This window comes from Spodoptera frugiperda, chromosome 28 (assembly GCF_023101765.2).
Source record: "Spodoptera frugiperda isolate SF20-4 chromosome 28, AGI-APGP_CSIRO_Sfru_2.0, whole genome shotgun sequence".
NCBI lineage: Eukaryota > Metazoa > Arthropoda > Insecta > Lepidoptera > Noctuidae > Spodoptera > Spodoptera frugiperda.
In genome coordinates this window covers 6333888-6347848 of record NC_064239.1, presented here as the reverse complement: position 1 = coordinate 6347848, position 13961 = coordinate 6333888, and the positions used below count along the sequence as shown (strand labels likewise).

General features: G+C 34.6%; 1 protein-coding gene and 1 long non-coding RNA gene across 3 annotated transcripts in view; one reads left to right on the top strand and one right to left on the bottom strand.

The window, feature by feature from the left end:
• The window catches only part of LOC118265006 (uncharacterized), a 56931-nt gene extending 51725 nt beyond the window's left edge, over positions 1-5206 (bottom strand). Inside the window, exon 1 of one of the 2 annotated variants that reach the window (XM_035577688.2) lies at positions 4935-5206. The gene's annotated coding sequence lies outside the window, so the exon portion shown is untranslated. The remainder of the gene's footprint in view (positions 1-4934) is intronic. The other variant, XM_035577689.2, reaches the window with a different exon arrangement.
• The window catches only part of LOC126912687 (uncharacterized), a 346191-nt gene that overhangs the window by 102368 nt on the left and 229862 nt on the right, over positions 1-13961 (top strand). The gene's annotated exons all lie outside the window — the stretch shown is intronic.

Below are 13961 nucleotides of genomic sequence, written 5' to 3'. Positions count from 1 at the left end.
AATTTACAGCCTAGGTATATAATTTAGGAAGCCTATTATGGTGGTTGTGAAATGTACCGATTAATAACAAACTCATAAATATATAAACTATTAATCTAAGACCCTCCAACTACGTGTTTGAGTTACTCAATTAGATAACCAAATAATAACTTCCTTTGTTTACAAATGAAACCAAATAAATTCATAATACAAATTTTACCTACCCATAAATAATCAAGAAATACACGAGACATCTTCCGATATGATTGAAGCTAAAAACAGCCCATTGTTTCGACGTAGCTTATTGTAAATCCTACTTAACACCCGAGTCAATAGGAAGCATTATTAATTACTCACAAACAACTCATCCGTTTGTTTAACCAAATGGAAGTACGAAGGTTCAACGGACATCTGCCACTCACAAATCCAATTGATCAAATGAATGAATAACACTTTTGTAATCTGAAAGACAAACTTTAATTCTGAACCGTCTCATAATATTGTTATTAATTAACCCAAGCCAGTCTGATTAAATTCAAACCAAGGAAATGGCCGAAACGTTATAACGGTAATTTAGCCACTGACGCTAATTGCTAAGGAAGATCGAAATTCGAAATTATTTTATGCCTGTCCATTTTAAATGGGAATGAAGTTTTGATTATTAAGATAATGTAACCAGCACTCTATTGTTTTGTCGTTTCGTAAATTGACGGTCTAGAGATCCTAATTCCGAAACAATCATCGCGTTGGGCAAAATAATACAGTCCGATCATTAGTAACATGGAATCTGCAATTGTACGGTTTGGATATTCAACAATAAGCTACTATATACTAGACTATTACAATGAAACTTGTAACATATATTTACTGGAAAATTTTAGGTGTAGGTACTACAATACAAGCTTTTAGACTATTTGTTAATTATTTATTCCCTCGGGGAATACACAGTTTGCTCATTAGTTTACTGATATTATTTGCTTACGATTGGGATGTTGTTTGGTTAATTTTAAGGAACTTACATCATATCTTGCATATCTACCAGTACTAGTAGTCGCAATGGATTCGGAAATACTGTATGTGAATGACCATCCATGCCCACACCGGATTGTCCGTATACCTGGTGATGGTATCTTGTCATGCCAATATTAAAAATATTTAACGTTTTAAACAAATAGATCGACTTGGACATCGCTTGATTTGATTATTAGTATGTATCACACTACACAGCACGACGGGCCAGCGACCAACAGGAACGAGAGTTTCAAGTCCATTACTTTCCTAAAATATTATGAGACCAGTATACTCGTAGTAAACTAACCATATATAGGTTAGTACACAGATATCAGACAAAGCGAAAGCATTGCATACATTAACCACAATTTCATACTCCGTTCAACTAATTTGGAAAATGGAGAATGTTCGAAATGAATTATACTTTGCACAACGAGTATTTTGTATTATACTAGATACGATTGCTCTACAACTATCTCTAGACTAATGAAGTTGCCAAAATATTTACAACTAGCTGTTGCCCGTGACTTTGGATATGTGGGTATTTGATTATTTTTTCTAAAATAAAAGTAGCATAGCGTCATGTTAGTTTTATATACAAGGGATGAACCAATTTTGAAATCTGCAACACCCAATACTACTTTGCCTAACTTACCAATCAGTATCCCACAGCCCACTTACTCGACGGTCATTTATTAGACGAGACGTTATATTAAGATGTAAAATGTTCACACCAGTCCATAGTCCATATTCTGATGAAGTAATTTCGGAATGGAAACAACGTGTCCGACCGCAGCGTGGAGATTGATGACTAGTTTCGAAAGGTAACGAGGTTGGACGTCAGTGTGCGAGTACAGACGTCCTTAGATATTGATATAACTGTCCTTTGAATGTAGCTACATATTGCTTTTCAACGAACTAAATATAAACACATTTTGTACGTTTGTGATGTTTCCATAACACGTTTTTTTTTTTTGTTTTCAACTTGCACAACAGTAATTTTTTAACAGGGAAAATCATTCAATGATTTTTCTCGCCTTGGGCGAGGCGGGAGGGAGTGTCAGACTCTTACTGACTAATAACCACCCTGTTCCTACTCCTGTAAACTAAAAGCGGGTAAATTTATAGGTACTGTTTAGTACCTATCAATGCAATACCCACTGTTCACCGGTTATGTTATAAGTCCCAAACAGCGAAGAGATATATATGAGCCTATTGTTACTGGACATAGACTATGTACAGACTCTGTATTGTTGTGAAATTTTCTAAAAACCAAGAATGTGTATACTATAACTTTCGTGATTAATTATTGTTTTTCAGCTTACTCATGTCATTATAACTAAACTAGTCGAGTTTCTCGTCAAATAATTACGTGAGTAAGCCGAAAAATATAATAATTAAATAAACCAACAATATTTTGTACAACCCAGAAACAGAAGCATAACCCCTAACTCAGTAGCTACGCTTGTGACACACTCTATCAACGAGACAGATTAGATCAGATTGTTTTCAATTATTATAAAACATGTGTAAAGTATAATTACATACAGAACTAGCAAAGAAATACTAATACTAGTATCCATGTGTGCGTGTCCAAGTATAAACACAGGACGGTAAGTGAATCCCTTTAAAGGTGTCAGTCCCAATAGGATTTTAAAAATCCACCCTAATGGTGTATAATAGGGATCGAATGGAAATTCCACGTGAAACATAACATCATGCCTCATGTTCTACTAAAAGGTATACAGAAATATAAGTAATAGTATAATCACCAGTAGATACATTAGGTAGTCTAATCTATCTTCTTCGATATTAGACTTTATTATGAAGCAATAAAGTGCCATGTGGTGTGACCAAATAGTTATAATTTTTCACCTTCTCTACTCTCCTAACATGTATTGTAAGAACTAAGAAACTGCACGTTTTATGACTCTTTTAAAAAAAAACTTTTGCAATTAAAAAAGAAAGTTACATCTAAACAAATTTAAAATTACTTTATAATGATTTAATTAAAAAAATTAACGATGAAATCTTTAAGAAAATTCAACTTACTAAGATTAAGAACAATTTTCCTTATAACAGATAGAAAGTACGTTTATACAGGGAAGTACGTTTATATTGTAGCTGTATTATATTAAATAGGTACCCCTGTACCGCTAGTCAACACTTAACACGCTGCGTTATTGTTCTGGGATATAACTGTCTCCAGTCCTCTTAACATAATCCCTTATATTTATTATTCCAGTCGCGTTCTACAATACTCAGTGGTACAGAAGAGGTGGACTTATCCTTTTCGAGGGCCACACTGAGCCCTACCATTATCCAATAACTTTACTTAACTAAACTTAAATATTTAAGTCCAACCGACCGTGATATAATATAACATTACCTCACTTTTTCCAATAAAACGCAAGCATATTTCACCAGTTATGTTATTTATTACCTAATATTACGTGTATTAAGCTCGTGTAGGTAATATGTTATAAAGAAAAATCCACTAATATTTCACGTGGAAGAAAGGAAACCTAGGATACTACTCAGTGTTAGCAAAAGCGATCGCTAATGAGGCTGAACCACCCACGATCAAAGAAACAATATGCTTAAGGTCAACTTTTCCAATAAAACAAGTTCAAAAGGAACCTTTTGTTGACGTGGTGCTAATTAAACATCCTATTGTACACTATTCTTTCACCTCCGTAGTATGTATTCAGGGAAAAGATGCTAAATGGATTACCTGCTGCAAGTATAATTAAGTACGCCGACAAAAATATGCTACCCGGTCCTCCATCCTTGAAGGTAAAGAAGCCGGGTACCCTGAGCCTCTAATAGGTACACGAGAATTTGCGAGAATATTCCAATCTCGCAATATTTTGAGTCCAGATTAGTGTGGATTATGACTAACATTATACTAAACCACAGTGGACAAGCTACATAAAGACAATCTTTCACAATAACGTTGCTCTTCATCAAAGATATAGACACTCCTGTATTCTACTCGTAAGCAAAGCGTGATAAAGACAATGCTTTGACAATGCTACCGCCAGTAACATCGACTGTAACATCATAGTCAGGCAATCAATCAGCATTATCTCAGAGAGACAGTAAGACTTTCGTGAAAGAAGTTTTTGCTTTGATATTTCGGTTCCAAGAATATTTCTTGTTACTCATTACTCATACAATTTAGGATACTCATAACTCATATTATATCCACACTAAATTTTGTTACAAAACAAAAATGTGAATGTGAGAACCACTGCCTACCTCTTAGAAAGGAATATTATTGTTCTATGAACACACTTTTTTACAAAGCCAACACATAGTATCGTGGATTTTTGTAGAATAGTACGTTTCTCTAATTTATTAGTAGGAGTAACCCATTCATAAGGTCACCCATTATTTATTTATCTATCTAGCTACTGAAAAAATGTCATCATAAAATCCAGACCCTTTTTTTCCTTTTGGAATACGAAATGGAACTAAAAGCATTTGGAATTAAAGTAACAGATTAGGCAAACAACGCCGTATTTTGTATTCAAAAGGTATCAACGAGGAAATTAAATGTAAAGAAATTAAACCTTCACACCTTCTCTTTCGTAAATATCAGCTTTATGTTATGAGGAAAACTTCATCTGTATTAATTAAACTCCGTTTTATTGTCATTTGAGAATTCATTATCCAAAAACGTGTCTAAATCTAATTAACTGTACGTTCAAAATAAATTGCTGCTAAAATAATCGTATGTAGTGCCGTTAATTTAATTAAAATATATTGAATTGGACGGTTACACGTGTACATAGAGTTTCCAACACTTTCAGAGTTCACCTACACTTCAAAAACAGTTTCAAACTGACCAAACTCGTAGTACTTTTAACCTTATACATTTCAAAGATACCTCGAAAAGGTCATAACATTAGAATAATCTAATTCAGAAACCTTATTCTCACCTTATTAAATGCCATACTTTTAGTAGGCCGCCTTAGCATCATTCCCGACGTACTTAAGTCAATTTTGTTCGCAATCCAATGCACTTGTAAAAACTTTTAACACTATCCACACCAAGCTTTAACAGCCGTACAATTTTATTTTAGTTTCCAAACAATTTTTTACACGCTTTTATTATTTTTTATCAACAACAATAATTGTTTATTTAACGATGTTAACTAAATTTAGCGAGCGACAGACACGCGACAATCTTCGGCCGCTGTGTTCGTAGACTGAATTTCCGCCCGCCCAAAAGGCCCGAGGCGGCGCGAAGTGTACCGAGCCCTCCCGACTCGAACCCGATTCATGAAACCCACTCGATGAAGTGGTAAGTTTTTACGACTACCCGTTGGCGAGCGCGGTCGGGACCAATATAAAAGGATGGTTTGACACCTGTTTCTGATTATCTTCCTGTATTCACTTTCTATTCTATTCTTCGTTATTTCATATTAATATAATCGGGAAGTTAACTTCCACACGCCGTACTTAAGTAAGTTAAATCTGTGTAAATGTCTTGTTACTTTATAAAAGTTAAGATTATATTAAGACTGACATTTTAGAGTTTTTAAAGTAAAGGTATGAAAAACCACAATCTTAAAATACGACGATATTTTTTTCAAAGACGCCAGAGACTAATTTTACCTCGACCTTTAAGCCCACGCCCATTAAATTATCTAGAAACTAAATGACATGAAACTACTTAAAAACTAATTAACTGTTGAAGTTTAAAGCGCGTCCTTTATTCAGCGGAGGTATTCAGTATAAGCATCTAATATCCGTCAGATTTACAGGTAACTGCGGGTAAAAGGTGGAATATTGCATTGAGAAGTGCAATAAAATCGGGATCAACTGTTATGACTCCTCCTGCACGGTGTAACAATGGCATTAAAACGGTCCACGTTTTAAATGGAGCTGTGGCCTCGTAAACTGCTACCCAAGTAGAGTAAGTATTCACTTTATTATATAGTCTACAAGAGATTTTAGGTAAGTGATATTGTTAGTACGATGGATGTATCTCCGAAGAGTTTTATGAATCAGGCAGACTTATAAGCAACACAAAAGTAAATAAGTAGTACTTCGTCATATGGCTGATGTTATTTATGACGTACCAAGGCATACGGTGTTTATAAAATAATGATTTTATATTTGATACCAACCGTGAAGAAACGGTATCTTTGCAAGAATTTTTGGCATATAAGTATCTAAATATCTATTCTGATATACGTACTTAGTAAGTACATACTTACTACATATGTATATTGGTATTAGATCTTAATCTCTATTTTTTGTTAAAAATAACAAACATGAACTCACATTGAATGTAACAATAACTTCCTTAGACTTAGGGATTGTCGACCTCGAATAAAAGTCTCTAGATCGCAGTAAGAGCTTGCTGAGCCGCGCAAGATATCAAGAATCACGTCGAAAGGCCACAATCAATATCACGATTGTTCAATGTTCATACAGAAAGAACTTGCTCAAATACGGTACTCGTATTAGCCACAAACGTGGCTCTTGCCCGCGTACTACAGGCTATACCACTTGGATTTCTCTCTCAAATCTATTTTAAGACCTAATCTCATCGAACCAAATACCACGACGATGGGTCAAGGCGCGCCGAGCCTCTAAATCAAGACAAATAAAATCACTCCCACATTTATGCTTAAGACATAAAAAAGGGCTTCTCGTTTCCTCGTAATTTTTCTCCGTAAGGTTTTTTTACCGCAAATTATCATCCCACCTAAAGTTCAAATTTCTTTTCAGGCCATTTCTTACAAACTTCTTCGGTCGTTCAATCAACGTCTTCTAGATAACTTAACTTTTGTACTTTGTTAGTCAATCATCTTTTAGATCATCGATCAGCCGGGCGCTGCTTAAAATCTATTATTGCTTTCAATAAGTGAATCCATTTGTAAAATGTTAATTAAATTACAAATGAAGGAAATTAAAGTGAAAGCTTGAGGAAACAAATAATGAGTACTGTTGCTGAGTCTAGCTCGGCCTCTCTTAGTTTCGCGTAATTTAGCAAATTTGAAAATACATGATTCTCCCTTTTGATACGATAGACCTCGAAATCTCTTTGCAGGAAGTTTAGAACCCGAGCTTAAATCTTTTGCGGGGATTCAAAGTTAGTTAAATATCAGATATTTCACGAGCCACCGACGACTGCGACGGTGAAACCACTTTGAAATTTGAGGTACTTTTCATTGAAATATAAGATTAAACGAACAATAATAAGTGGTCAACGACTTTTGTTGTTATTATTTGGAATATTTTTTACTTATAATTTATATTGAAAAGCGGTATTCGTGAAATTCAATGTTTTATAATGAATTAAAACCGCAATGTACTGCGGGTAAATTATTGAGCCTGGTGGCCAGGCCTGTGATTTTAAATAAACCTGAATTATATTACGGAAGCAAAATTAAACTCGAATTCAACATACATTATCATTGAACGAATTTATTTCCTAAAATACCTACCATTGAAGTTTAGCACGGTGTTTGACAATAGGCACACCCTCTATCACATCTTACTTGTATCATAACTAGTAGATGACACCTTGAAAATCCACCTCTACTGACCCCTTTCACGAATGGGCAATTACTAGGCAAGTCATTATGTTATGAAATGAGGCTGTATATTGGCATCTCTATGCACACATCTATAAATTATAAACGATAAGTTAAGTTACAGAATGATCCAGAAAATCGTTACCGACTCCACAATCAGACTGAATACATCGTAAGCGATTTGTGTTTGAACGAACGTAAATATTCGATTTCCTTGGATTTCTCACAAGAAACTTCCATTTTCAAGAATCGAGTGCTGCTGACTGAGTATCAATTTATATTTTGAGACTATTTTACACATTTCCGTTGCATTCCGCTTCCGATTACTATTTATACGTTTAAGAGATTTGCGGTTTTCTTGGTTTTCCTGATGAGCACTAAGCAAGCTACATTAAGCCTTTGAATAGAATATGTTTCTAGTAGAAACATAGGTATAATAGCTCACAAAATAATTAGTGACATAAGGATGTTAATCATTTATTTGAAGTTTTGATAAATATGAGTTAGTGAATATCTGGACTCACTAGACCGATCAAACAATACTTTATCAAAAGAAAGTGATATTATTCTTGAGGCTTAATGTAAATCTGTACGACTATGAGTCTACTACTAATTTTCTATGATCATTATGCAGTACTATTTCATTGTACCTGTTTAACGATGTAATGTAATCAAAAATCACCTTCAAAACCAAAAACATAATAAACACTTATTAAAACCGACGAAATATTGAGAAATCAACAATTCTCGGAAGTCTGACAAATAGCCGAAATTTTATGTAAAAATTCAAAACGTAATATTTAATTAATGAGCACTTCTTCCGTTACTTTTTAATTTGTTCCTACCTTTATAAAAATACATTTTCCTTTCGCGTGTCCGAGGGTGAGGGAGGTTCTAAATCATTTTTCCCGCAAGTAGGTGCCGCTAGAGCTAGCTATTGCGATACTGTAGCCATGACAGCGGCCGTCTGCTCAAGTAATGGGTTGGTCCGGTTCGTTAGCCCGATTCTGTCCCCCTACACTGATTTAGCCAGGCCGGCCATTCCAATGTCTAACCCCATTCCCCCATCCCTCAATAAAACAAAAACCAAACTTGTTAATTGGAACATTACGATTCGGAATATGGCAACCTCCATCTCGTTTGTTTGTGGTCGAACACGATAAAATTTATTCAACATCAATCCAAATGTTTTAGATTTGTTGTATAAATAGCCTTTAACGTAACTCACATAAATTAAGTAACAATGTTATTTTTCATGTCGTGTGTCTGATAACAATATGAACATCGAATACATTGGTGTTTTGTATACGGTTTACAATAAATATTAGCAGTTAAAGTTTCTATTGAAACAAAATACTTTATCGAAGCGTGAAAAGTACGAAATACGAATTCAGATGTGAATCGGAAAATACAAATCGTGTAATCGGTTCCACTATCGTAGTCGCTTGTAGCGCACGTAGCGTGGCGTCTATTAGCGTAGAGTTGCTACGGCGTAGCATGTCGCTGCCCGATTCTCTCGAAATCATGATCTTTGCGATAAAACGAAATTCGACCTTATCTCAACCTTATGTTTTAAAAAACACAATCAATATAATAATAGATAACTAAAATAAAATTGAGACGCTGAAAGTTAAGGTTTTAACTATTCATAAACTTTAATTTGTTATGTATACAATAATAATTATATTATTTTTTATGTCAATGAGGTACACACGGAATACATTTGACAAGAACAATGCACTCCATACTATCTACAAATACAGATATCATCTTCATCTCATGTTCATGACCCAATGTATTATGCACTTTGATATGAATAGCTGAAGGAGCCGACGTTATAAAAAATGTACTGCATTCTCAGTTTAATCTTCCTGGGTCTGCAATTTAGCCATCACAACAAAGACTCAAAAATATACGTCAGCTTTGTAACTAAAATACACAACACAGATTAAAAGAAAACAAAAAAGAGTAAGGGGAATATTGTGCTGTATAATATCTTAAATGAAGACACTTTCCCCCTAGGAAATCGACAATGCCGCTGCAACACAAGCGACAAGTTAAAAATACACCGTACGACTACAATTTTAGTAGGAAAAAAGACAAGTCGAAATAGACAATTTGCTATCGTTAAAATTCCCTTTATGGCGGACGGGGGAATTTGAAAGGGCTTCTTAAATCCCGGATTTACTAGAGAGTGAGAAATATTCGAATTTGGCGCCAAAAATCCGAAAATTATACTCTCACAGTAAATACGAATCTAACGACACCTCTCAAGTCAAAATCCATCAAGCCGTTTAGGCTGCAGAGCGTGCCAAACAATTATACATACATACATACATACATACATACATACATACATACATACATACATACATACATACATACATACATACACTCGAAAAACATAACCCTCCTTCTGTCGGGTAAATAGACAATTTGCTATCGTTAAAATTCCCTTTATGGCGGACGGGGGAATTTGAAAGGGCTTCTTAAATCCCGGATTTACTACGGAAAATTATATCTAAGTCTCTTAGAATCCGTCCACACGCGAGATGCCGTTTTAATTGTGTTTACCGAGACTTAGTTAGCAAACATTGAGCTACTTAATTCGGGGATATAGGGAAGGGAAGTCTTTTATTGCTTCACGTTAACAAATTGACAATGTTCGTACTAGAGGACGAGAATTAACAGCTCTGGGTGTGGCACTTTTATTGTGTTCTGAGGAAACTTCGACTAAAACTAGGACATTTCGACAATCACTTTCAAACAATTATTTTTCTATCGAACCATTTATTAAATATTTCCAATGAAATGAAATAGTTGGTTTGATTAGAATTTCATCGCACTTCGTCACGTGATATCTCGAAAGCTAATGTCGATCCCATACATTTTGATGACCAATACGAAACGATCACGAATATCGAAAGGCGCTTATCTAGAGCTCCACAATAGTGATAATAACCGTTGAAATTTTGTTGCGGTCTTCGTCAAATTCAATTTTGAGATACTTGTGGTCGATGCTAAGTACTGGCACACTGTTTATAAAATGGAAATAATAAGAAATGTTTATGTATAACAGTTTATATACTATAATATAAACTAGCAACGTATCTATGCCATTAGTAGGTAAGTAATATGTAACTTTGTGGGGAAACTATGACCCCCTATTAAAACGGACTGTTGCTTTATCGAGATTATCCGACTGATCTCCGACTAATAATAGGCATACGAAACGATGTCCCAAGGGGCTAGTAGATTGTCAAGGATTAGTTCCACCCCGGGGACTTCGCCCAAAGATATTTATATCCTTTAATTTATGTAGAACTATTCTTGTTAATCGATATTTTTTAAGTTTCAATATGCTTAAAATTAATAATTTACCCAAGGGATTAAGTTCAGGAATATACGTAGGTAAGTTAATGAAATCCGGAGATATAAGTAGGTACCTACATTTCTTATTGCAAATGCTTTTGCAAAAGAAGACTACATAATCAATGTTCATTCTTCAATAAAAAGTCGTCGATCGAATGAAGTAACACGACATGGTGACAGTTGGATGTAGAGAACGTGCTGTCAGCACCGTCCGTCCTCGTGAGAGAGAAACAAAAGAATCACTGTCTTTTCTCAATAATGCTCCCTATAGAATGCCTTGAAGTCTACTGACATATAGGTAAAATAACTACGGTTAATGAATAAAATACCAAAATGATATTAAAAAATAATTATTATCATTGCATTAATTAGATCAACCATTATAACAAATGCTTGTGAATGTACTTTAATAACCTTAGAAAAGGGACTAAAATTTTAGCCGATCTATATTATATAGTCTAAGTATGACAAATCTAGTGGCCATATCGTAAATAGTAACTTAAGCAACATCACCGCTAATGCCACGTTTAATAATTCAGAGAGCCTGAAGTAAACCGTGTATATTTCCCTCTTCAAATCCTATGTGAAGAGGTGACGCCGTAAAAGCCCTCAGTAGCGCCACTTCAATCTTCATATAGGCTGGAAGCTGGAAATATCTAATTCTAGGCACGAGTCTCTTGCAGCAGTCAGAGTGCACCATATATCCCGGTAATCTAATAAACGACCGGTGCCCCTCCACGCCACATGACAATATAAACGCACTCTGACGACGGGATTCACTCAAGGGTGCTTTTACACAATTTCCTTGGCATACCCTTTTCGTTCGCCTCTCCACCTTTTTGCCCCCTTAGCCTAAGCACCGCTCTTCACCTTTTTATAATCAGAGGGAATCAAGTATCTCCATTTATTGAACTCGCCTTTACTAATATTGTATTAGTATATTCGCTATTGAAAGTCCAGAGATAAAGAAATCTCAGAATTGAAAGTAAAAATGTCCTTTGGAGCTAAAATCGCATGTACTACGCAATAATATTTTTGAAGCCGTATTTTCTTTTATATTCTTTAAAGTAGCTTTGGTTCTGACCTTCAATTTGTCTAGTAATAGTAGTAGTTAGATAGTTATAATCAGGATGGATATTACAAATTATAATACTGTATTTCCACATTTAGCTACTTTAGATATAAATAGATAGTTACACCATACTTATTTTCATGGTCATACACCACTAAATAATCCTGCGTATGTTGCGTGTCGAAAATTGACTGATTCGACGAAAATAAAAACAAATTCGGGTTACGTAACATCATTTGAATTAAATAGATACCGTAAAACATGGCAACTTTACCATATTTTGGAACAAAAATCAAAATATATTTTTAACCATAAGACGCATAGAAACCAAAACTGTATATTTAGAATTGTAGTCTATCTGGCTCACTTTACTGTAATCGTCATTATATACAAACGCTTACTTTAGCCGTAGTAAAGAAAAAACTACATGGGTAAAGATACCAAATTTTTGGCAACTTTACCTACGCGCCGTATTCATCGTGTATTGCATATTAAAGAGTTGTTGAGGTACAGAGGGCTTCATCTAGGACCTCTTCGTATTATAATGCAAACAATATGAGGAAATCTATAAAGATAACGGCTACACAGACAGTAGGTATAGTTGCCACGGGTTTCATCGTAATTTACATACAAATAATTTGTTACGCTCGGGGTTGTCAAAAAATGAGAAATTTTTTTATGACATGTATATTTAAAAAAAAATATATAAACCTTAAACCTAAAGTAAAAAAAAGCATAAATATCTGACAAAAATATTGTTCCCTTTTAAACTAAATTAAGTTCTAAAATTTTAAGTATTTATGTTTAAAATTGTAAAAAAAGGCTACAAAATAATGTTTAATCTTTTGACTTTTTAATTTTTTGACTTCACTATCTCCATAGCTAATTTTAACATTACTTTCGTATACTTTTTATATTGTCTAGCTCCGAGTTTTCTGCGGTTTTGTTTCATGTGAGCCATTTTGGCTCTAAAACATAAGGTATTATTAAATACATTATAACTTATCATCCAGGATATTCACTATTATGCTGGGAAATTTAGGTATTCGAAAATGGTTACATACACACAAACAAGGAAAAAAACATTTATTGCCAACCCTAACTGTAGGCAAAGTTGCCACAAAGCAGGCCGTGGCAACTTTACCTAACCTGTGTCAACATTACCGAAGCGACTATTTATCAATAAATAAAAGAAAAAGCAATTGCTGACATTACAACAGTAATCCCAACTATATTATACATACAAGATCAAAATTTCACTTACCTGTGACAAATAATTTAGGCTCTGTGAGCACAATTTAGGAACTACTAACTTTTAGCACATTTTCACGCACTACACTGTAACGGCCATTACTGGCATAATAGCAGTCTTACGTCTACGCAAAATATAGTAAATATTTCCTTTTAAAGTCTAAAAAATACTACTAATACAAAACAGAATTCTAGTGGGTAGATTTTTAGATAAATGAGTTTATACCGAATACCTATAGTATGGTAAAGTTGCCAAGGGTCTGGTAAAGTTGCCATAGTTTACCGGTAACATATTATTATAGTCAAAGTTGGGTTGTGACGAGTTCGTGACGTCACCGTGGTAAACGAGTCACATGTAACCGATAAGCCTAACGACCGTTCCGATTTACTACAAGTGAACGGATATTCGACAATCGACGACGTTTGGGAACGTGCCCCCAACTGTCGGCTAGGTATTGTAAGCTTTGTGGCTTTGCAACCCTGTTGTTTTACTTTCTCAAAGGTTCGATGGCCATCGGAACTCCGAAATACCACCGAATTGTACGATAAACTATATCAAAATATTTCGATTTGCTCGGTTACTATAAAAACAAAAACAAGATAAAATACTTTCTCGTAAGACTTCCTATTTTGGAACAGTCGAATGAAACAAAAGAGATGGAACCTTTTTTATTTAGATTAAGTATAAGATCTTGAGTTGGTTAAAGCTTCAGTAGCTACTT